Source organism: Neovison vison, chromosome 8 (genome assembly GCF_020171115.1).
Source record: "Neovison vison isolate M4711 chromosome 8, ASM_NN_V1, whole genome shotgun sequence".
Taxonomy (NCBI): Eukaryota; Metazoa; Chordata; class Mammalia; order Carnivora; family Mustelidae; genus Neogale; species Neogale vison.
In genome coordinates, this window is record NC_058098.1 from 34,339,248 (window position 1) to 34,364,095 (window position 24,848).

General features: G+C 40.9%; 1 protein-coding gene across 3 annotated transcripts in view; it reads left to right on the top strand.

Annotated features, from left to right (window-relative positions):
* PLCB1 (phospholipase C beta 1) overlaps positions 1-24,848 on the top strand; it is a 685,746-nt gene that overhangs the window by 628,331 nt on the left and 32,567 nt on the right. The window contains exon 33 of one of the 3 annotated variants that reach the window (XM_044263434.1): positions 12,006-12,154. The exons of the other annotated variants lie outside the window; for them this stretch is intronic. The gene's annotated coding sequence lies outside the window, so the exon portion shown is untranslated. Of the gene's footprint in view, positions 1-12,005; positions 12,155-24,848 lie in introns of those variants that run through there. 3 annotated transcript variants of the gene reach the window in all.

Genomic DNA, 24,848 nt, shown 5'->3' on the forward strand with positions numbered 1-24,848 from the left:
GAACTAACCTATAAAACAAGAAGTCATTGGTATTAAAGTATCCTAAGTCCCAGGTAAAAAATAATTAAGTCCCAGGGATGAAAAGTACAGCATAGAGAATATAGTCAATAAGATTGTAAAAAAAAAAAAAAGAAGAAGAAGAAGAAGCACGAGAAAAGGTGAAAGAAATGAACCCATTAGTATCAATTATCGATACTAGTGTCAACATACATCAATGGACTGGCCAACAGTTGTCAGGAGCAGCGGCCTAAAAAGGTCAGAATAAAATTAAAACCTGAGCAATTTGGAGGCCAACCTCCAAAGAGGAAGGAATGAGATTCTGGGCCTTTCTCTGAACTAATTCTATAGCGATGCCTACAGGGAGCAGGCAGATGAAAAGATGAGAATATCAGTGGTAAGAAGAGCTTTCAGATGCAAAGCCAGTCAGTGCACCAACGGCAGAGTTTGCAGCAGACAGCAAATTAAAAGTCAGCAGAACATGAGTCACTGGATAAATTTCCTAAACATGGTCCTACATCTTCCTCAGAAATGGCTTTGAAAGCCCCCATTGGGGAAACATTTCTGAATTCCAAGACAGTTTAGAGGAGAGTTCTACCTTTGATCTGTTGCAATAAAATTAAGACGTGAACTTGGGAGAACAGAGATGGTATTATTCCCTTATACCATATTATATTAGCATCCTGATCCATTAATATATACTTTACCCAATTTTATATCATACTGAAATATTAATATTTGCTTTGACATGTCTGTAGCCACTTTTGAACAAGGCCATTTAAAACCAGTTATGTCTTGATGGGGGTGGGGGGCACAGGCCCTAATTGCATTTTTGTTTCTATGGGATGCTCTGATTCAGTTCTTTTCTTTTTGATTCATACCCTCTTTCAGCAGAGAACAGGCCCAGCGCAGGAGGGCTTCTTACATCAGGATGAATTTAGTCTCTACCACCTCTTAGTCCAGAAGGCCCTTGAAGATTTCACACATTCAAAATACCCTGAGACACTTCCACCTAAAGTCACAAGGTCATCACAGTTTTGTTTTGTAGGTGCCTAAATGTTCTCTCTTGGTTCTCAGTGGCTTTTGTCAGCACCTCACTGAGTTGGCAATGACACCCACTACACACCTTAGCACCCAGCCTTTGGGAGTTGGTTTAGCATCTTATCCCCTTGCTTGTTGGAATGGATGCATGGGGCATTCAGATTCGTCATGCTGCTGGTACCAAAAAAAAAAAAAAAAAGCATTTTTCTTTTTTTTTTTTTTTTTTACCTCAAAGTCTCAATACTTTTATTTTGTATTAAACCACAGATTGCTGGACCTGTAAGTAGGTCACACTTTGTGTGGAATGACCCAGCTCTGTCCTTTGCCATCTGGCTACATGAATCAATGTCAGATAGATGCAAATATATCTCCGAGAGGAGACCCTGGGAAACAGTGCTGCTAGACCAAGCACCAACCCCAGGACAGTTACCTGTCCTAGAAAAAATGTTTTCAAGGTGAACCCAAAGACATCACAGCACAGGTCTAAATACGATCTCGCTATTATTTTCATTGGAGGCTAGAGTCTAAATAGGTCCTGTGTCTGCTTCATTTATCTTGATTTTATTACATGCCCAGAAATTCAGGGACAGCAGGGAGTGGATGAGGAAAAGCATGTGATAGAAACTCTAAGCAGCCTCAAGGGCAAAAAAAAAAAAAAAAATTCATACTGAGACAATGAGTTTGTGTGGCTCTTTGTCCAGTATCCAGCTGGCTGCTGGGTTGTCCCAGAGCCACTGAGATTGGTTCTCAACCTGGACTTCAGAGCTTTAACTGTGCAGTAAGGATTGGTATTAATAATTATAACTATAAATGTTATTTATTTAAAGGTAGCTTTATTTGCAAGAAGAACACAACTGACAATAGTGTATGCAGAATAGAAAGATAAGTAGAGAATAAATGGGGGAAATAAGATATGGGGAAAATAAAAACAGAAAAGTGACTTGGAAGCAGGAAGGAGTGAGTTGATAAACCACACACAACACACATCCCATAATAGCACATACATTAGTTGGTATTGGGCCACAGAGTCTGTAAGTCAAAACTAGCTGTAGAGAAGAAATAGCCCTGGAGTAGCTTTGTCTTCATAGAAGCCATCCCCAGATGCTTCCACATACTTACACTATCCCCAGATCTTCGTTGTCGTATATTTATCCATCCTAACTTTTCTTGAAAGCATTTAATGTGTCAGCACCATGCCAGGGTCAGGGAAACCATGGTTTATAGAAAAACACATGATCACATAAAGGAGTGTGGAGTTGCAAACTCAGATACCTTGTCTGAAGGAAAGGAACATGGTTCCAGGAAAATTTATTATAGAAAAATCCAGACTGGTCTGGACGGAATACATATTGAAGGGTAAAGATCAGGTGGGACTTCTTAGAGCAAGTAATGTTTGAATTGGGAGCTGAAGCTGAGTGAGAACTAAGTAAGTAAATGATGTGGGGTCCAGTGATAAAGGAGGAGGGGTGTTGTGGATGGATGGAAGTCTTTCTAGAGAGAAAAAATAGTGCATGCAAAGGCCCTGCGGTAGGTGGGACCATGGTGTATTCAAAGAACTAAATTTAGGCCAGGGTAGACAGTGCACAGAAAGCAAAGAAAAAATATAAAGTGGGGAAAGAAAGGTAAATTAACAATTTTTGGTTTTATCCTAATAAGACTTAACCCTGGGTGGGGGGTAGTGATATGAACGAATTGATGTTTTGAAAAAAATTCTACTGAGTGATGAGAACAAATTAAAGGAAAGAAAGGGCAAGAAGGATGTGAAGGATTAGTTAGAGCTATTATATTAGAGCTATCAGGAGACCCTTGTAGTTTTTACTTGGTTTGTGACAATGGAGACAAAAAGAAGGGGAAGGATGTGAGAGGCAGGACTTGGTGCTAGGTCGGTGGTCAGGTGTAGGTCAAAGAATTACCTGGATTTGCAGTCATGCAACTGGACAGATACTCTTTTAGAGCATCCAAGAGAGAAGTCCTATAGATGGCGAGGTATACCAGTTTGGAATTGAGAGAAGTGTTAGCTGGAAATAAAAGATTTGTGACTTGAATGCACAGATATGGATATAAAGGTGGAAAAGAGGCCTGAGTATGAATGAGGTTCCCAAGGAACACAACACAGCAAGAGAAAGAAAAAGCCTTAGGTGGAGCCTGGAAGCATTTCAAGGAGCAGCTTATCCTTGGGTTATTCTGAACACAGCATTAGGATTATAGGGCAAGTCTTTTTTTTTTTTTTTTTTTATAGTTCTTCCCTATTGTTTTGCTTTGTTTTATTTTGCCAAGATAGGCAACTATCTCCCATTTCTCACTTTAGAATTTCCTTACGTTAACTCTGGATCACCCCTGCCAGAAATGATAAAAGTTTCACCATAAATGGTCTTAGTCAAGATGAAGAATACTTTTTAATCGGATTAGTTTTTAATGAATAAGACCTTCTATGTTTGCTAAATGAAGCTTGTTATCACATCTATTTAAGTGTTAGTGATTGTATGCTTTTGTCTTTTACTGGTCAATTACCCTGGCCTTGTCCTGTTGGATTAACATGAGGGGCTACCCATGGGTGGTCTGAAATTTTATTTGAGATGGCCTGGGATTCCCACACGGTTATTTACTCAGAAATGACCACCTTGTATATTTTAGAAGATGGCATCCGTTGGGGTCAGTTTTCCGAGCTTATTATGGGAAGCTACATCTAATGGAAGTATAGGATTTTGAAACAGATAATTGAAGATACCAGCAGAGAAGTTTAAGTTCATGTGATACAAAAGTTTTCATTGGCTAACATTGTGTTTCCATAGTACACATTGAATAAGAGGGTAAGATCTTTATTGACAGGTATAGTTTTCTTCCTATGATTCTTTTTATTCACTGAATTTGGTAGTGATGGCATACCAGTGAAAAGTTGCATTTTGTTCACGTGGGCACATGAATTTGCATGTGCTGTGTGTGTCTGGCTATGTTTACTATGTAATTAAAACCAAGACATGAATTGTTCCTTCTTGAGAAGGAGCAGTAACTGTATAAATTAAGCAGCAAGTAGAAGAATTTTTTTTTAATGTAGCCAAGAGATAAGATATTTTTTTCAAGTTAATATGAAAGAGGATTATGGAGCTGCACTAACATAGTAACCACTAGCCACTAGCAGCAATCCAAGTTTAAATTGATTTAGATTAAATAATACTAAAAATTAAGTTCTTGTGTCACAACAGCCACATTTTCAATAGCCCCACATAGCTGGTGTCTGCAGCATTGAGCAGTGGTAATATACAACTTTTCCACCATCACAGAAAGTTCTACTAAATGTCTCTGAACTAAAGCAGGAATTGAATCCAGGCTGCTACCAGTTTTGGAATAATCTGTTGAGTTAATCATGATTCTCACATTTTGAAATGATGGAAAAACAATCAAAAGAATGACATTTTAAAACATATGAAAATCATCCGGAATTCAGACTTTAGCGTTTCCTTTCTTTTTTCCCCCTTAAGATTTTATTTATGTATTTGACAGAGAGAGAGACCACAAGTAGGCAGAGAGGCAGACAGAGAGAGAGAGAGGGGGAAGCAGTCTCCCTGCTGAGCAGAGAGCCCAATGCGGGGGCTTGATCCCAGGACACTGAGATCATGACCTGAGCCAAAGGCAGAGGCTTAACCCACTGAGCCACCCAGGTGCCCTGCAGGCTTTAATGTTTCTAAATAAAGTTTTATTCAACCCAGCCATGGCCACTCTTTTATGTATTGTCTATGACTGTTTTCTAACAGCAACCGCCAGATTGAGCACCTGTGACAGAGACCCGAGAGCCTGCCAAGTCTAAAATATTTGCTCTCTGACTCTTTACAGAAAACTTTGCCAGTGCTTGAGCTGAACAAGGGAAGATAACAGGGTCACAAGTCACTTTGACGGAGACCATTCTGTGTGGTTTTGGAAAAGGAAATCAGAGGAAGTAAAAACATATTCAGAGTGCACGCCTTGATTTGCTTACTGTAGGACGTCCTGCCTTTTAGGATTTGATGGTGGACTGGGGTAAAGGCTCCAGAAATGCTGGAGGTTACTTTTAACGTGAATCCAAAGGGCTTCGTGGAAACATCAGCTTTCTCAGTGTCTTTCTGTAACTTTTTAAAGATACCATCTAAAAGCTCACTTCTCTTTCTAAGGCTCTCTCCTGCCCATTGTCAAAACGCAAATTAAGTTCTCTCAAAGGTTTGACAGTATAAAACAAGGAAATTCACTTACCCTCTTGACAGCTATGCCAATTATCTTCTTAACCTTCTCTTAGGCAGAATGGCTGAGACAATGAAAAATTATTTTGCAGTGGGACCTGAGCCAAGTCAGCATCAATCTGTTCTCATTATTATCATGTCTCCCCATCTCTTGAGAATGGACTCACTAATAAGAATAGGCTGCTTCTTATTGGGCCGGGATTAAATACATGCAAGAGCTCGTCAAGCCATTCCCCGTCAGAAATGCTACAAGGCTATTGAAAATTTCTGCAGAACCAGGATTTTACCTTCTGTACCTGTGAACTGATCGGTGCCATGCAAAGAACCCTAAGGAGATCAGCCAACCCATTTGATAATGTTGATGTACAAGATTGTATCTGGGGGAGGGGGGGACCTCAGGAATTGCATTTCTTGTTTAAGCCTCTAAATCCTCAGCATTAGCCTTAAGCCTAACTGACTTCAAAGGAGTAAATCATCAGGAAAATCTGTGACCGAAGGGATTGTTGTCCAGGTTTTCTCAGGCATGGCTAAGTTCAAGCACAAATGCCGGTCCCCATGTCTGCAGTGTGTACCTTTGACCTCCCAGTGTCAGTTCCAATCACTGGTTGCTGGGGGGTATTTCAGGTTAACACCACGATGTGATAAAAGGAACATGAGCTCATATACTCCAGTCTCTAAGATTTCTGAGCCTGGTCCTTATCCACCTACTTTGGTTTGTGCTGTCTTTGTTTACATCCTTGGGCAAACAGATGTTTTCAGAGTATTCTATAGGCGGATTTGAGGACATATAATTGGGTCAGTATAGAATTCCATGTTGATGCCTGCTTTGAAGAAGTCATTGGACCAGTAATTCCATAGTAAAAGGGAGCTGAAAATCAGCCATTTTGACATTTAGTTTCCTTATTGACATGCATCTGATTTATTTAATGATTTAATATTAGTGAATGAGAAGGTAGAAAAAAATGTTTGAGAACATATACACTACTTGGTTTTTAAACATAACAAAAAAGATATTAGAGTGAAATTTTGCATTACTGAATGGGTTTTGAAATTATGATTGAGATCCCTGAAGCACACAGAAGCAGTTTTGGGAGAAAGAGTATTTTTTTTCATTCCATGAAGTATCTAATACCAGATAGGAAGTTTTGTCAGAAAATATCGTGAAGCCCATCTATCTTTGATTATCGCTTCAAATTGTCTACATATATAATCCAAAGTCTCATTTTAAGTGTTATACTGTCAGTGGTCTTTGATTTATAACCACTGACCCAACAAATGGCGTTAGCTTCATCATGCATCGTTTTTTTGAGGATGTGAGGTCTAAGACAATAACAGGTGTGTGAGTAGGAGTGAGAACCCTAGGAAGTTGTGGGAGGAGATCCCAGTCTTTGGGAACATCAAGTGTGGCTTCACAGAGGAAAGCGGACCAGTGGAGAAAATGAAGGAAGTCTATTATAATAGAAAGAGATGGGGGGGGTGTAAAAAAGAGAAGAAAAAGAAAAGAAACTGAAAAAAAGGAAAGAAAAAAATAAGGCCAAGGAAGAAAATGGGCCAGAACTGGCAGATCATTGCAAGAGGAAATAAGGGCTTAGAGCTTTGTTCAAAGAACAATAACAGACATTGAAGATGCACAGTCCAATTTCTGTTTTAGTAGAATTTCTCTGCAACGTGGGGACTAAATTAGAAAGGGGAATGAGGAAACCAGTTAGAAGTCTATTCCATAATATAGTAATATTCTGCACAGGTAAGGATCACCCAATGCATGTTTGGTAGATAAGAATATTCCCTATCCTGGGGCCCCTGGGTGGCTCAGTGGGTTAAGCTCCTGCCTTTGGCTCAGGTCATGATCTCAGGGTCCTGGGAACAAGCCCCACATCGGGCTCTCTGCTTAGCAGGGAGCCTGCTTCCTCCTCCTCTCTCTCTCTGCCTGCCTCTCTGCCTACTTGTGATCTCTGTCTGTCAAATAAATAAATAAAATCTTTAAAAAAAAAAAAAAGAATATTCCCCATCCAGTGGTTCAGGATGATAAAGAAAACAGTTTAGGCCCACTAACTCATTAATGCATACATAATTTTTTAAGATTTTATTTATTTATTTATTTGACAGACAGAGATCACAAGTAGGCAGAGAGGCAAGCAGAGAGAGAGGAGGAAGCAGGCTCCCTGATGAGCAGAGAGCCCGATACGGGCCTTGATGCCGGGACCCTGAGATCATGACCGGAACCGAAGGCAGAAGCTTTAACCCACTGAGTTAACCAGATGCCCCATGATTTTTTTTTTTTTTTTTTTGATGTATCAGATCAAGTACCCTGTCTAAATGAAACTCAATATTATAGTTGTTGTTGTTGTTGTTTTAATATTTAAGAGTCTCATGAGAAACTACTGAATGTGAATCTGCATGTATTAACTGTAATCAAATCTATCCAAAGACTGGTTATCAGTATATGCGGGCAGAGCATATGTTCTAGCCCAGATTTCACATGGGTAACACTGAGAGTCCCAGACATAAACTTTAGAAGCAAGGCTGTTTTCTGCAGGTAGAATCCTTTACCTACATTCAGAGTATTTAACATATACTCACATTCAGAGCAAACTGGATGGGAGGTGAAGGCCATCCTGCTTTGTCACTGGCCCACGCAACTATCTGCCGCGTGATGGGACAGTCACATCAGATTTCATTAGAATGTTGACCACAGGATCAACAGTGCCCTTTCTGTCTCTCAAGTCAGATTCTCAAATTTAGAATTTCCCTGCTTTTGTTTCTTAAATGAGTGATTTGACCTTGGCTTCCAGTGCCTTAGGATCACTATGAGGGTCTAGTTATTATAAAAGAGTGCAGTCATCCTAATGTCCTCAGGACATACCTTCGGTATTGGAATGCTGAATAAATCCTACCAGTTCCTTTTATTATAATATGCCTCTTTGTCTGGAAAACAAAGCCCTAAAACAAAAAAGTATAAGTGGAAATTTATTTTTTGATAACTGAATTTTTATGAAATAAATATATAGTTCCCTATTCTTCCAGTTAAAATTCAGACTTACGAATTCACCTTGTAAATATAGCTTGCCATTCGCATATGACCTTTGAATCGACATTTGATTGACCTAGGGATGGAAGGACTGAGACTTCCAACAGCGAAAAAGAAACGATTAATGACTGTAATAAAATTTTGTGGCCTTAAAATTTCAATAGAACACTTGTTTATACTTACTCAGGGAAATGGAGAGTAACATAGGAGATTGAAATAAATTGTGGAACACTTGGTCCTGAGTTGGACCCATTATGATACTTCAAACAGATTAAATTTAATCTAGAAGTTTCAGGTCTCCTGAGTGTCAGGGAAGGTGAAAATGCCGTCAGAGGATGAAGAGACTGTCACAAGGAAAAACAGCCAGAAATTCTGAGTTTGGATTTCTTTGCATATCCTTGTGCTACCTCATCGCCTAAAAGTTGATCTTGATGACCACTGACATTTTATAAGCTCGGGTGCAAATTACACCATATTCCTTTGCCATGGATTAAAGTGCATGATAGCTCTTGAGCCAGATTATAAGAATCTCTATCACAAGATTATGGGAAATGAGAGGAAATAATCAGGACTGAAATTCTGACCCAGAGATGACTCCCTTGTTTTTAAAAAAAAAAAAAAGTTTGATCTTCCTTTCTGTGCATGGCTTCCTGAGCAAAGACCTTTACTATAATAAGTAACTGTTGGCAATTTTACCACATGGATTAGTCTGAGTCCCTAGGGAAACGCAACAGGGCTTAGTTATTTGATGACAAAGGCCTAAATTCCTCAGAAAGCACCCCTTGTTAGCAGCTGGACAACACAATCAAGAACTGTCATTGTGGAATCACAGCAAACTCCAATTTTGTGTCAGATCTGTAGTGGGTTGAAAGGGTGTCCCCCCAAATACCCACATTCCAATTCCCTGAACCTATGAAAATTAGGAAATAATTATGAAAATAAGGGAAAAAGGGCCTTTGAAGAGGTAATTGAGGTGTGGATTTTGTGATGAGGAGATCATCCTGGATTATCCAAGTGGACCCTAATTCCAATGGCATGTGTCCTTATGAGAATGAAGCAGTGAGAGATTTGACACGGGCAGAAAAGGAAGAGGGATTGTGAGCAGAGGCAGAAATTGGAGGGGTGCAGGCCAAGTCAAAGAATGCTGGCAGCCACCTCAGCCAGAAGAGGCAAGGAACCAATTCTCCCCAGGAGCCTTTGGAAGGAGTATGGCCCTGCCCACACCTTGATTTCAGACTTCTGGCCTCCAAAACTGTGAGAAAATGGATTTTTGTTGTTCTAAGCCCACCCATTTGTGGTAATTTGTTACAGCGGCCACAAGAAACTGACACATCAAGGGGTATCTGCGTGATTCAGTGGGTTAAGCCGCTGCCTTCAGCTCAGGTCGTGATCTCAGGGTCATGGGTTCAAGCCCCGCATCAGGCTCTCTGCTCAGTGGGGAGCCTGCTTCCTCCCCCTCTCTGCCTCTGCCTGCTTGTGATCTCTGTCTCTCTCTCTCTGTCAAATAAATAAATAAAATATTAAAAAAAAAAAAAGAAACTGACACATCAAGAGTGCATTTGGACCCCTCCATTTATTGGTATCCTTCCTAATGTCCGTATTTCTGGATGAGGTATCTTAAAAGTCTTTACCCTTCCATGTTCCAGCACATCCTTCTAAAATATTCTCTGTATCAGTAGTACAAATCATTACAGCCACATTTCTTATAGATTGTATGTGTGAAATCTACAGAGCTCAAAAAAAAAATAATTTCATCAAAAGCAACTCTTCAATTAGTGAACTGCCTTCTTCTTGAGTTCATTCATTCCACTCATATTTGTCGGCATTTGCTATGTGCCAGGCATTGTTCTGAGTAATAGCAATCCAGCAGGGAAATAAATGGGCAAAAACCCCTGCTTTCATAAAGTTTCATAGGCCAATAATAAAAATAAAGAAATAAAATATGTAGCATGCTGGGAAGAAATAAAACCATAGAGGAAATTCAAAGAAGGAGGGATAGGGAATGGAAGTTTTCCATTCTTTTAAAAAAATGTTTTATTTAACTTCGGTTTAATTAATATATACTGTATAATTAGTTTCAGAGGTAGAGTTCAAGAGTTAGTTGAATACAACACCCAGTGCTCCTTACTTCAAGTGCTCTCCTCCATACCCATCACCCAGTTACCCCATTCCCCCACCCACCTCCCCTCCATCATCCCTCAGTTCACTCCCTATAGTGAAGAGTGTCTTATGGCTTGCCTCCTCTCTGTTTTCCTCTTATTTTATTTTAGTTCTCTATTCTTTTTTTTTTAAGATTTTATTTATTTATTTGACCGACAGAGATCACAAGTAGTTAGAGAGAGAGAAAGGAGGAAGCAGGCTCTCTGCTGAGCAGAGAGCCCGATGCAGGGCTCGATCCCAAGACCCTGAGATCATACCTGAGCCGAAGGCAGAGGCTTTAACCCATTGAGCCACCCAGGCTCCCCTTAGTTCTCTATTCTTAAAGAATGATCAGGAAAGGCTTTATTGAGAAGGTGACCTTAAGGAGGTGGTTCTATAGAGAAATAGAACCAATAGGAGTTACAAGATTCTTTATTAGGAACTGGTTCACATGTTTATGGAGGCTGACAACTCCAAAATCTTCAGAGCAGATGTCCCAGTTCAAGTCCAAAAGCCAAAAGCTGCTGGAGAACCAGGAAAATACTGAAGTTCAAAGGCCACTAGGAGAACTTTCTCTTACTAGGAGGGTCAGCCCTTCGTTCTCTTTGACTGATTGGATGATCTAGCAGATCCAGGGGTGGTTAGGTTTAATACTATGTGTCATTCACACTCTCACCTACCAATGAAGAAAAAAAGCTCAAACAGTTAAGTAGTTTCACTAATAGAAACTAAGCGTCAAACATGTTTATGGCAGACTCCAAAGCCGGCTTTCTTTTCATTTATTTACTAGATTTTTTTTTTTTTTTGTACTTCTAAAAAACAGTACTGAGCTGTGGACTCCCGAATATTCAGGGCTGATTTAAAATGTGTTTTTTAACGTATTTTCCCCAGTGTTCTGTTCATATCTCCTAGAACCACTGAGAATTCTTCAACATTTGCAGAACCTCTCTAAGGACCCATTAAGACTGAAATGAAGCAGCAATAGTGGATCTTCTCCTCTATGAGCCCAGGCACAGTCCTGTACTCCAACTAGCTAGTCCAAAAATAGTGTGAGCTTCTAAAGATGAAAGGGACATGGTCTCTGTTTTCAGTTCACTGGTAATCTCATTAGGGCAGTATAACCAAATGAAGTGATGTCCTAAGGTAAAGGCTAGGCTCTGTGACATTGACATACATAGACAGAAGCTCAAAGAAAAAGAGACAGAAGAGAAAAAGAGGAGAGGAAAGAGAAGGGAAGGAGAAAGGGAAAGGGAAAAGGAAAGAAAGGGAAGGGAAGGGAAAGGGGAGGAAAAGGAAAGGAAAAAGAGTACTTGGTTTATAGAAAGTATCCAAGGAAAGGACATTGTGAGTTGAGTGGAAGAAGATATGGCAAGAGGTCTAGGGAAGGTGGCAAGTCTGGAAAGGGCCAGGCTTGGGCAAATTATCTCAGAACAAAACATGGGCTCCCTCTTCAAAAGTTCCAAGCTTTTGTAACTCCCAATAACTTTGGCCAATATGTTTTCTTTTGGAGGCAATAAATTCATAAATGCTGTAAGAGCAAATTCAACACAGGATCCTCCTTTGACTTAATTTTCTTTTTAATTTTGTAGATGGCACTTCATACTGAGTCTCATCAAGAATAATGGGACCTGACCCATCCATCATACTGAATGACTTTCCCCTTTTAAAGTCTGAAATCAGTTTTTATTTTATACGCAGACTTAACATCCCACAATAATTATAAGCCAAAAAAAAAAAAAAAAACCTAATAAAACACTTTCCATCAGCATTTTCTATGATTGCAATCTATCTGCAGAAGTAGCCTGGTGTTATCTCACAAGGCAGCTTCCTTCAAATGTGTGAGTAATGGCTATTAAGTCATTTTATGGAGTCATTTCTAAAACAATACACTTTGTCATGTTACCTTAATTACCTTTAGCTATAGCTATATTTTAAAGAACAGAACCCTTTATCATGACTGTTATAATAAAACAAATTCTTTTTCCCCTTGAGGGAATCACGGGGCTAATGTGTTTGCCTTTTTCCTTCTAAAATAGATCTTTATTAAAAGGAGATCAGTGCAGTCAGAGTAATTGAGATCAACAATTCTCTTCATTCTGTGTTCAGTGGACTCCGGAGTCTTTACTGCCGCTCCAGCTCTGTCCTTCTGTAAGACAAATCCTTCTGCCAGCAGGGCATCTGTAGCAAGTATGCTAGTGAACAAGTGTATGCACCTCCTCATTTATAACCTCTGTTCTTATGCTTGTGCTAGTTGATATTAACATCAGAATTCCGGGGTAAATGCTAATAAATGAAGTAATTTCTTAAGCACGCATGCCACAATTTTTGCCTGTTGTATTCATGTGCATGAAGCCGTCAGGCTTTGTGGTTCCAAATTCAAATTCTCCACTGACTCCGAGCTCACGTCCTTGAATGGGTGACTCATGCTTGGGGTAACTTCTTGGGGTCGTATTTTTAGGGATGTTGAACTTGTTTGGAGGGGCTTTAATTTGATTCTTTAGCTTTGTGCAAAGATCCAGTTATCTGATGCGGTCTGAGGTTTGGAGGGAGAAGGGAGTAAATGTAAATAAGACATTAGCATTGTCCAGTTTCTAACAGAGTGAGAACTAATAGCCTACACCTATGGTTTTGAAAGCACCTTGGCTTATGTGGCCACGTTGCAAACTGTAATGAAATGGAAACAAAATGAGGAAATGATGATATTGATGTAAAATAGAATGAAATCTGACCATTGCAAATGCCATGCTTTACCATAGTCTGAAAGCCTAGAGAGAATGGCAAGGGTCAGCTTACTCATGCACCAAGATAGGCAAGTGGTCAGTAAGAATGCTTACATAGTGAGAAAATGATGATATTCTTTTTTTTTTAATATTTTATTTATTTATTTGACAGACAGAGATCACAAGTAGGCAGAGAGGCAAGCAGAGAGAGAGGAGGAAGCAGGCTCCCCGTAGAGCAGAGAGCCCGATGCGGGGCTCAATCTCCGGACCCTGGGACCATGGCCTGAGCCGAAGGCAGAGGCTTTAACCCACTGACCCACTGAGCCACCCAGGCGCTCCATAATGATGATATTCTTAATATGGATTTTTGGTATTGGGATCAAACTTGGTGTTCTTTGTCAACTTTATATCAAATAATCAAAGTTAGTTATTCTCATTTCTTGCTAATGACTACTGGCTTTGACTATTTGTCAGTCTAGCCTTACAATTTATTCAGAAGTATGGTTTTGAATCACATAAAGTGCTTTGTGGCAATGCAAAATCTCTTGTTGAAGTGTTTTTTATTATCTCATATTGAACTAAAAAGAGTATGTGGATTCAGTACCTGACAGGTTCAATTCATGGACTTGATGGTGAAATGATTTCAGAATAACAGCAGGCCAAAATATGAAAGAAAAGAAATCACACATTCTGAATATGTACTCTTTAATTGGTTAAACTGCACATTAAGAGTTTTTTTTTTTTTTTTAAATATCAGAAAACACACACAGAATTTACTGAGATGAAACTATGGGTATTTAAACTGGGAGAATGACAATATTTCACCCTTGTGTTTTACCAAGTTGTGGCTAAATCATGACCTGATAGCATCATCTAGATAAAAAGTTTGAGGAACTTCTATACTATGAATATATGAAATCTCTGTAGAGCATTATTTCAAAATTAGGACGTCCTGGCTTTGGAAATTTTCACTTTGTGAAATTAAAGTTAGACATGGTCAACCCGATGACTTTTACTTATCTGCTGAAACAAAATTAAATATTAAGACAGTGGTTGAGGGCCAACTGTTTGATTCCTCACCCCTAAAAACTGAACATTAACCCCACTTAGGCATATTCATTTACTTACTTATTCATTGTAGGTTTATTACATTAACACAGCCATTCATTATAAATGAATGTATATATAATATGTAAATATATTTTCAAGCTATAATGAAATAGTAATGGAAAAGGACAAAATTCAGATGAAAATAGTGTTTTATTTATTAATGATTCAAAACACCTCTTTGCTCTCAAATCGAGAGCACGTGTGTTTGAATAGACTTCATGATTTTCAAACGTCTGTGATTCAGAAATTCAAAGTGCCAGCTCTGAGTTTAGGTATTTTTTTCAATAGTTGGTGTAGTAACTGTCAATGCTGGAAGAAAAGACTCCTTGCAGAGATTTGAAGATTGAGATGGAAGAATACAGCTCAGCTGTGTTTATTGCATCATTACACCCCTTCTCATTCAATCCCATCCACCAGCTGTAAAGGTTTGACTTTATAAGGGGTGCTTAATTTTTTAGTGTTCTGGTAATTATGGGGGCTTCACACATCCATTAACATGCTATAGCTATACACACTTAGGGCAAGGTTTGTTGTTGTCTATAGAGAAGTAATTCATATGTCATAGAGCCTTCTTAATAATATATTTTTTTAGACTGACCCTCTCGTGGCATCTGATTGGTATTATCTCATGATGTAGGAAAAAGGGAAAGGTCAACTCTCCCGGGTTTTTTTTTAATTGTTTAGCACTTGCATAAATTGCTAATATGGTCCATGTCCATTTTTTTTTTTTTTTTTTTGCAAGTGCTTCGTTCCTTCGGTGAGGGTTTGTTGAATTAAAATAGGTAAAGCATCTTGCAAATCCACTTCATGTGGCTACATGGGAACTGACCATGTTGCAGGATGCCAAAAGTGAACACATAAGCAAGTGCGCCATTGTTTAACCCTTGAAGATGTGGGACCGTCCTCTTTCCTCAGAAGGCCTTGAGCACATGTGGCACCCATAATCATCTGACAAACACTAATATGGTACCCGTGTCAAACTTTATAGTAAATGTGAGTAAAGCTAAATTTTCCTGCAAGTGGAAGTTCTAGTATGTAATCTCAGAGTACAAACATGCCTCCTTGGAAGGTACAGTTTTAGGGCACAGGAGGGTAAAGGTCATTTTTTTTTTTCTCCCCAAGAAAATAGATCATGAGTTCTTTTGGTGACTAGAGAGTTCTGGTATTTTGGAGGCAGAAGGATACATGAAGTGCCTGTATTGAGAGCATTATCCCTTCGAATGTATCTAAGCATATCAGATCTGTCCATTTTTGCTTATATAGTTTGAAGATATAATTATTAGGTGCATATATATTTAGTATTGCTATGTTCCCCTATGAGATTGATCCTTTTATCAATATGAAATGTCCCCTTTAATTTTTCTTACCTTAATGTAATACTCTCCAATATAGTAGCCACTAGCCTTCTTTGTCTATTTAATTTTAGAATAAAGATTAAAAAATTTTAAAATGTAGTTCCTCAGTCACACTGGTCACATTTCAAGTGTTTATGAGCCAGATGGTTAGTGGCTACTCTATGGGATGGCACAAAAAACATTTCCATTATCTCAGAAACTTCTGTTGGACAGAGCTGGCTTAAAGCTACTTCATCTGATATTAAAACAACTACATTTGGTATCCTTTAGTTGATTAATTCAAGGAGAATTAGGCAAGACCACAATCATAGATGGGGATTTTCACATACCCTCAAAAAGCAGGAAAAAAAATTCACTAAGGATATAGAGGATTTGAGTAACACAACCAACATGATCTAATTCATACATTGAGTTATTACCTCTAACAGCAGTAAAGTACATATTCTTTGAAGCACATATTGGAAATTTAGCAACATAGGCTATGTGCTAGGTCATGAAGCAAGTCTCAAAATCTTAAATTATTAAAATCATAGAGTATATTTTTTGTCCATACTAGAATTAAGCTAGAAATCTATGACAAAAAGAAAATCCCCAACTGTTTGGGAAATAATCAACATGCTTCTAAGTAACTCAGGGGTCAAAGAAAAAATCAAAATTAAAACAAGAATGTATGTATTTTGAACTGAGCAATAATGAAAATACAACATGTTAAAATATATGGAATGAAGCTTATGCAGTGTTTGGAAGGAAATGCCTAGCTTAGAAAAGAAGATATGGTGACAGTCAGTGCTCTAAGTTTCCATCTCAAAAAACTTAGAAAAGAAACAGCACACTAAACCCGGAGAAAGTAGAAGGAAGCAAACACTAAAAACAAGAACAGAGGGGCACCTCGGTGGCTCAGTCAGTTAAGGATCTGACTCTTGGTATCAGCTCAGCTCATTATGTCAAGGTTCTGAGATCGAGTTCCTGGTTGGGCTCTACCCGTATGCTCTGTTTCTCAAAAAAATAAATTAATTAATTAAATTAAATTAATTTTTAAAAAATATTTAAAAAAACAAGAATAGCAACCAGTGAAATAGAAAATAGGCAATAATACAGGAATTTGGGAAGGCTAAAAGTTGGGTTTATTAGTTGAAAATAACTAATACAACTGATAAAACCCCCTGTAACACTGATTTCTCTCTAATGAACTTAATTGCATTCATTGCTCAGATAAGAAGTTCACTTAGAAACAGTAATTTGCTGAACTTCCATGCATGTCCATTCTCTTTCCGTTATGTCAGGCTTTTTAAAAGCCTGCTTTTCATCATTAAGTTGAATCATGATAAGAGCACAATCAGTATAATAAATGTGCTGAGTGAAGGGAGAACATTGAGAGAAAGCAAATCTGTGGACACAAGGAGGTGACATTAAAATGAGTCTTTCAAGGGCCTCAGTGGACAGGGTAGAGCAGAAGCGACAATTAAGTCTTAATTTTTAAAAAGTTGAAAAAAAGCTTCTCCTCTAGTTCACCTTTCAGAAAGGTAAGAGAAAATGATTGGCAGGCCACAAATATGGATTTTTAACAGTGGAGACTGAGCGAGTGGCAGGTCCACTTGCTGCCAGGTCTCACTGTGGGGGAGGCTTTGATTACAGAAGGCACACATCAGGGGTTATGGAATTCTGTAATCCTGAAACTCAGTGGAACTGGGATCACACCTCAGGTCTGGGTTTTTCTATCACCATAGTGGTGTAACCTGGTCATTAGGGATTCTCTGACTTTAATGGGCACGCAGATCACCTGGTGATCCTGTGGAAATGCAGGTTCTAAGTGAGGAGGACAGGGGGAATGTAACCCGTCCATCTTCTTCATCTGACTTTATAATAAGCTCCCAGGCGATGCTGATGCTGCTGGTTCCTTGACCGGGCTGAGCAGGAGGATTCTAACTCAGAAGCCCGAGCTAGCAGCCTCAACACTACATCGTGATGGTGGCTATTTCACCTAGCTTGTGTAGTATTGGTACACACAGTTCTGGATTAGATATGAACATTTACGAAGTGTTCCCACGCAAGCATGGGGACCTTCTCTTAAACTGTGGGAACTGTTGGCCAGGGTGGGCCTTGCTTTCATGCATGACAGCAGTCAGCTGGAGAAGAATGGGGGCTGTCAACTCATGAAGGCCATGATTTACCTTCGGCTGTAAGCCCCACCTCTGTCACCCTGATCCCTTGCACATAACTCATGGTACTTGTTCATCTGCCTTCCTAATCTCAAGGGCTCTCAACCTTGCCTAAATATCGGAATCACTTGGAAAGCTTTGTGAGGTACTGATGATTAGGTGTCATCCCCAAAGATCCTCAGGTCATTGGTTTGGGATGAGTCTTGGGCATTCTAGAAGCTCCCAAGTGGTTCTAATGTGCCCCGGAGGTAGAGAATTTCTGTTTAAATAAATTTAGTGAGGGGCGCCTGGGTGGCTTGGTCCGTTAAGCATCCGCCTTTGGCTCAGATCATGATCCCCGGGGTCCTGGGATCAAGCCTTGCAGCAGGTTCCCTGCTCAGTGGGGAGTCTGCTTCTCCCTCTCCTTCTGCCTCCCTCTTCCATGCTTTCTCTCTCAAATAAATAAAATCTTTAGAAAGTCAATTTAGTGACAACTGCCACAAGATTTTTAGCCACCATCTTCAGAAATTCTGATTCAGAAGGTCGAGAGCACCCATCCCCTAATATTTGCAGGCCCAATAAGCAAAAGTAAAACCCTGTTTCTTGCCACTCCCCCCCAACCCCTGTTCTTTCTTGTGCCATAAAAGATCATCTGTGCATACATGTGGATATCCAAAGTGTATCCTTCCTCTCCTTCAAATGTCCACCCCTATGTCACTCCTTGGACTCAGGTATGTGCAAAATGACTGCAAGGTCAGCTCTTGAGGACTGACCATGGGAAGCAGACTGTGAAGGACTGAAAAGGTGGCTTGGAGCCAGTTAGGAGGGAATTCTGGTATCCCGGTGGGATGTCTTCTGACACCAACCAATTTCCCGAACCTAGCTGGGTATCCTACAATTCAATTCAGTTCTGACGTTAACCGCCAGGAGTTAGCACACACTAATAGCTTAAGTGTTCAGTCCTGTGAGTGCGTCCCCCTTGAGATGCTGGGCCACCCATACCTCTGACCAACCAGGTACAAATCAGGGGTTCCCACAACCCCCTCTTCATGTTTGATCATTTGCTGGAATGTCTCACAGTACTAAGAAAAGCACTTAGCTTCCGGGTTTATTATAAAGGATACAAATGAATACCAGATAAAGAGGTCTGTGGGGCCACAGTCTGGAAGGGTCTGGAAGGATCTGGAAGGATGGAGCACAGGAGCTTCTGTCCCCATGAGTTGGGGTGTGCCATCTCCTAGCATGTGGATGCATTCTGGAACCTAGAACCTCTCTTAATGCTGTTGTTCAAGAGCTTTTATAACCCAGTGTCCAGCTACCCCTCTTCCCTCAAGGGTGGTATGAGGGGCTGAAAGTTCCAGTGCTCTAGTCACTTGGGCCTTCTGGCCATCAGCCCATCCTGAGGCTATCCAGAGGCCCTGCCTTAAGTCACCTCATTGGCAAAATCTCAGATGGGATGAAAGGGACTCCTTATGAATCACAAAAACAAACACCACCCCCCTCCTATCACTTAGAAAATCGCAAGGATTTTAGGAGCTCTGTGCCAGGAAAAAGACAAAAAGACCAAAGCTATTTTTTTTAGGGCACCCCCCCTGGCTATATCAGAATTCCAGAGGCCATGTTTCCAGAGGAGCTTGCCCTGTGAAGAGTGTGTGCATGGAGGAGGCCAGAAAGGGGCTGTGAAGAGCCCTTTGTCCAGCGCTGAGGGTGGTCTCTTAGAAGGTCTGGGATGAGCCTGAAAGCCTCCTGGAGATTCTGAAGCAGATAATCCACAGCTTCACTGGGAAAGACAAACTCGGCAAGAGAATCAGGACCAAAGAGGCAAAATTTCCCCTCATTTCCCCCCCTGCCTCTGTTTCAGCATTCTCGGTTCTAGTCAGATTCTGGAAACCACACTTGGAATGTCAAATGGGGAATTCGTCATGCCTTTGCAGATGCATCATATTTGGGGAAGTTGGAAGCCAAATACTTGGAGTTTCCAAACGGTCTATCCCAGGAGAGAAGGGCTGCAGGCTTCGGGAAAATTAGAGAGATTGAGGCTGGCTGCAACCTCTGCTTCTGGGAGCGCTTTCTTCTCAAATGCTATTCTCATACGTGGCCTGAGAAATGAAAGAGAAGCCCGTCAAATCCCAGATGCATCCATCTGGGATTTCCCCCCAGAAAGTAAATCTAAGCCCTGGCTTCGGGATCTTGAGATAATGGGAGCTTATTTGATTGAGTTCTTTCTGGATACCCAAGCAGGAGTCTGTGAGGTTGACTCTCCCGTCTTGATGTTATGCAAGGAAACCGCCATAGGGCGACAGGGAGGAGCCCAAGCTCATGCAACTCTCCACTGGCCAGAGTTGAGGTGTGAAGCAAGGCACCTGGCCCTACCTAGACTCATATTCTTTTTTTTTTTTAAGATTTTATTTATTTATTTGACAGAGAGAGGGATCACAAGTAGGCAGAGAGGCAGGCAGAGAAAGAGGAGGAAGCAGGCTCCCTGCCGAGCAGAGAGCCCGACGCGGAACTCGATCCCAGGACCCTGAGATCATGACCTGAGCCGAAGGCAGCGGCTTAACCCACTGAGCCACCCAGGCGCCCCCTAGACTCATATTCTTGAAACCGCTAGCCTACATGGTCTCTCCAAGACATACGTGTGTGAATGTACCACAACTTTCCATTGAGATTCCCAGCAGAGTCGTCTTTTCTTGAGTGCAAAGGTGATGGGCTGTGCAGTTAATGTTTGTCACAGACTTAGCAGACCCTGTGGCCTCAGGGCAAAGCAAACCACTGAAAAATACCCATGGGCACATTTTCTGCTTCTGCTTACAAAGCCAGGAAATGTGCTCAGCGTTTAAGGGGCTGTCATTGTACCGACAGTGTTCATGAATCATGGACACACAGGAACGGCCAGGGGTCAATATTCCTGAGAAACCAGCCTGGACTCCCCTTACCTGGTCAGGAAAAGATCAAGGGCTAAATTATCCGAGCAGTTAATCAGTGATTTTCATCCTGGGTATCTGAAGAAGTAGGAATAAGAATTGCCTAGCCTTCTCCAGGAGCCTTGTCTCTGGCAATCCTATTCCAAACAAATTCTATAAACCAGAGGTTACAAACGGGCAACCAGGCTGACACAATTGTTGACACAAAAATTGACATAAAGCCTGACACAAGAACCAGCAGACACAATTTATTCGACTCATACATTGTTATAGTGGGGTTTTATAGCTTTACTTTTTTTTTTTTTTTTTTTTTTTTTAAGTAGGCTCCATGCCCAGTATTGAGCCCAGTGCGGGGCTTGAACTCATGACCCTGAGATCACGACCTGAGCGGAAATCAAGAGTCAGGTGCTTAACCAACTGAGCCCCACCCAGGTGCCCCTTTACTACTCTTTTATTTGCTTTTTGAATTGGATTCCAACTTTTAATAATCAGGAAATTTCCCATTTTAAAATGTTTCCTGGCTTCTTTTGAATATTGGAAGACGCGGCTGTTTTGGATCAAAGTCCCACTTGGTAGTACTTCTCTGGAACTGAGGAATGAGCTCTCCATTTAGATTGTCGTATGCTCTCCCTTCAGCCCCGGTCACCACCACAGCCACATATCACCACCGCCACTGCTTTTTCTCCTGTAGACATTAACATTAATAATGCTAACTTCCTGTGATTTGTGGCATGTGTCTTTGCTTGTACAAGCACCAGGACTGAGCCAAGGAAACCCATTGCCCTCTCACCGGGCAAGAATCTCTTGTCGATGTTGGGCTCTGCCCCTGGAAGGGAGAACAACAATTCTGCCCATTCTGTTCAGTTATCTTATTCCCCTGGCTCTGGAACTGAGGTCACGGCCCCTCTCAAGAAGTGGAGGGAATCCACATGTGCGGGAGCCAGCCGACAGGGTCCTAGTGTTCCCAGTGTCCTTAGGATGGGCCTGGGCGCCCAGGAAACCCACCCAACTCACCTCTCCCTGGTCTTCAGAGGTCACATGAGCAGAGGGTCAGTCCCAGACAAAGGTCAAACGGTGAGGAAAGAAGCACTTACATTGTCCAGGGTTGAAGGTTAAGTGTGGGCCGGGTCACTTCCACAGCCCAAGTTTGGAATATGCCAGAAGTCACCACAAACCTCCAAAAGCATTGTATGCTCTCTGATTTCCCCTGCTCTTTCTTCCTTTCTAATGTTTTTCATATTCTTACATGGTTCACGGGCCATTTCTACCTCCTCAGTGCTAGATCCTATAGGCAATGGGACAATAGCATCATCCCATCCCTGGCTGCTCCCCAGTGTCTGGCCATGGGCTCCAATTTTTCTCACTGCTCCTGGGTACTGGGCAGAACTTCCACTGTCCTTATAGTGCAACAGTCCATATGACCAATGGGGAGACAAGGGTCTGAGAGGTAAGGTGAGTATCACCCAACTGTTGAGTGGAAGTATCCTTAATAACAACCTGTCACAGGCGCACCTGGGTGGCTCAGTTAAGTGTCTGACTCTTGATTTTAGCTCAGATCATGATCTCGGGGTCATGAGATCGAGTCCCGTGTCAGGCTCCACACTTAGCAGGGAATCTGCTTGAGCTCCTCTCTCTCTTCCTCTCCCTCTGCCCCTCCCCCCCTTAAACAAATAAATAAGCCTTAAAAAATAATTTCTAACAACTGCATGAATTTAAAGATAGCACAAAACCACATATATATATATATATATATATATATATATATATATATATACACATATAGCACAAAAACACATATTGAAGTTTCTGAGAAGTGGCTTGCCCAGGGGGGTAAAAAAAAGCATTTATCAAAGGAATAGTAAGGAGTGACACAGACTATTAGCCATAGGTGAAAGCCTGAGAGGAAAAAATTAAATGTCAAGTCATAAGTGCATAGCTTCACAATTTTTTATTTATTTATTTATTTTTGCTTCACAATTTTTTAGAAGTTTATAACGTTATCACTTACATCAAGATACAGAATATTATCAACATCACAGAAGCTTCCCTCGTGCTCCAGTCTAATCAATAATGACCTTCGTCCTGAAGTAACCACCATTCTAACTTCATATCGAGATTAGTTTATCTAGAAGTTTCGGAACTTTATATTAACAGAATCACACAGTCTATAGTCTTCTGCCTCTAGCTTCATTTTTTTGCTATGTGTAGCCATAGTTGATTTTTTAAATTGTTATGCAGTATTTGAATACATTACAACTTATTTATCCATTCCATGGTTGATAGACACTAGGATTGTTTCTAGATTATGACTATTATAAGTGGTGATTTTTATGAACAGCTGTACTGCAGAGAAAAAGATAAAGACTTAAGAATAACTACCTCTAAAATAAAAATCCAATACTATCAAGAAAAGAAAGCATTTCCCTAGAAAGATTCTCATCTGTACTAATTTCCTAAGTGATGACACCCAGAATGGGATGCTTTCTGCCCCTTCAACAATCTCCTGTGCTGGAACGTTTTATATGGTTGAGTGGGCTCTGGCCAGAGCCTTCTACAAAGAAAACGCTTCCCCCAGGCTCTAAAGGTTGACTTCCCACAAAGCGTTTCTAAGTTCTTTAATGTAGCATTTCACCACTAGAGGGCAAGAACGACTCCGTGATGCTCCGCTTTGCCAGACCTGGAGTCAAAATGATTAATCATGGCTAGGCAAAAACAAGAAGCCAGAGAGAAAAGGGGAAGAGCACAGGAAGGCAAAATAAACATCCATAAACTTTAACTGTTCTGGGTAGGGAGGGTATGAAAAATGTCACCCATGAGTCACTTTCTTTCTTTCCATCTTCCTCCTTCCAGCTCTTAAAAATCAATCCCAGGGTCCTCACTTGTTGAAACTACCACTTAGCAAGGCGGGACTGGGTCAGACAGATCACAGAGGATGTTTTCCAGCACAGCCCAGAGCCTTGATTAGGGAGGGAGGGAAGCTTAGGAATCCTCAAAACCCTAGGGGTTCTGGGCAAGCAACAGGGAATCCTGCCTCCTCTGTTGCCTTACAAGTAATATTTCTTCCACTAAAACCACAGCGTCGACGCAAGTCAAGACGCTGGTGGGTAAGGCTGGCTGCTGGGACACCTCTCCTCTCTCCCCCCCGCCCCATCCACCCCCTTTCCCCTCCCACAGACGTACCCAAGATTACAGACTGAATTGTGTTGCTTTTGTGGGGGCGGGGAGGGTGCTACAGAAGAGGGGGAGGCAGGATAGGGAAATTCATTATGAAGCCAGTTGCCTTCAGACTATTTATAATAAATTTCTACTAGAAAAGGACATTTGGCTGACAACCGTTTTCTTCTGCCTGGGCATGACCAAATACAGTAAGAATTCAAAATGAAAACTGAAAAGCGAGGAAGAAGAGCCTACAGCTGGAGCAGTCTGTTTTCACAGCCCACGCTGGCAAATGACAAACTCCGAGAGGAGCCTCCTGTGTATTCCCTGTCCCCATTATCTCCTTTTGCTTCTCTGAAGGGCTAAGAAGCCTTCAGTGTTAGCCAAGGCTCCTTCCCGCTGCAGCTTAATTTTCCTTGCGTAATTTTAAATACAGATCATGTCTACAGTGCAGCAATTAATGGATAGCCTAAAGACTTATTATTTCAAACTAATTGATATGTAGGAAAAGTTTAAATAACATAACAGGGAGAGGAGAAATTTTAAATGATGTGTGCACAGCGAATTTAGAATTTCTTCTTGTCGTGCAAGTAGCAAAAACATCTGATTAATAAGGGGATGTGACCAAAATGTAGAATTGATCTGGAAATCCTTCCCTCCTGACATTCTTGAGCATGGGATTGGAAGGGAGGAAGGTTCAGACATTTCAGAAATGGGGGTGAGGTGGGGTTCAGGTCTTCCCCACCCCCCTCAATTCTACAGTAAGAGAAATGAAGGTCAAAATGTATTTCAAGTTGTGCTCTTATGTAAGCAATAAGAAATGGGAAAACGATGCTAGTATTTCTATTGTAATTCTGTGGCCAAATCCCTCTCTTGATTTAGACTTGAGAGGGTAGTCTATAAAGGCCAAGTTCACCCAGCTGCAACAGAACTTATTCCAAATCACCAGTTCTTCCTGACCCAGGGCTCCCTCCAACTTCTAAGAAATACAAGAAATGTGTTGCAAGTAATGACATTTCTGGCAAAATG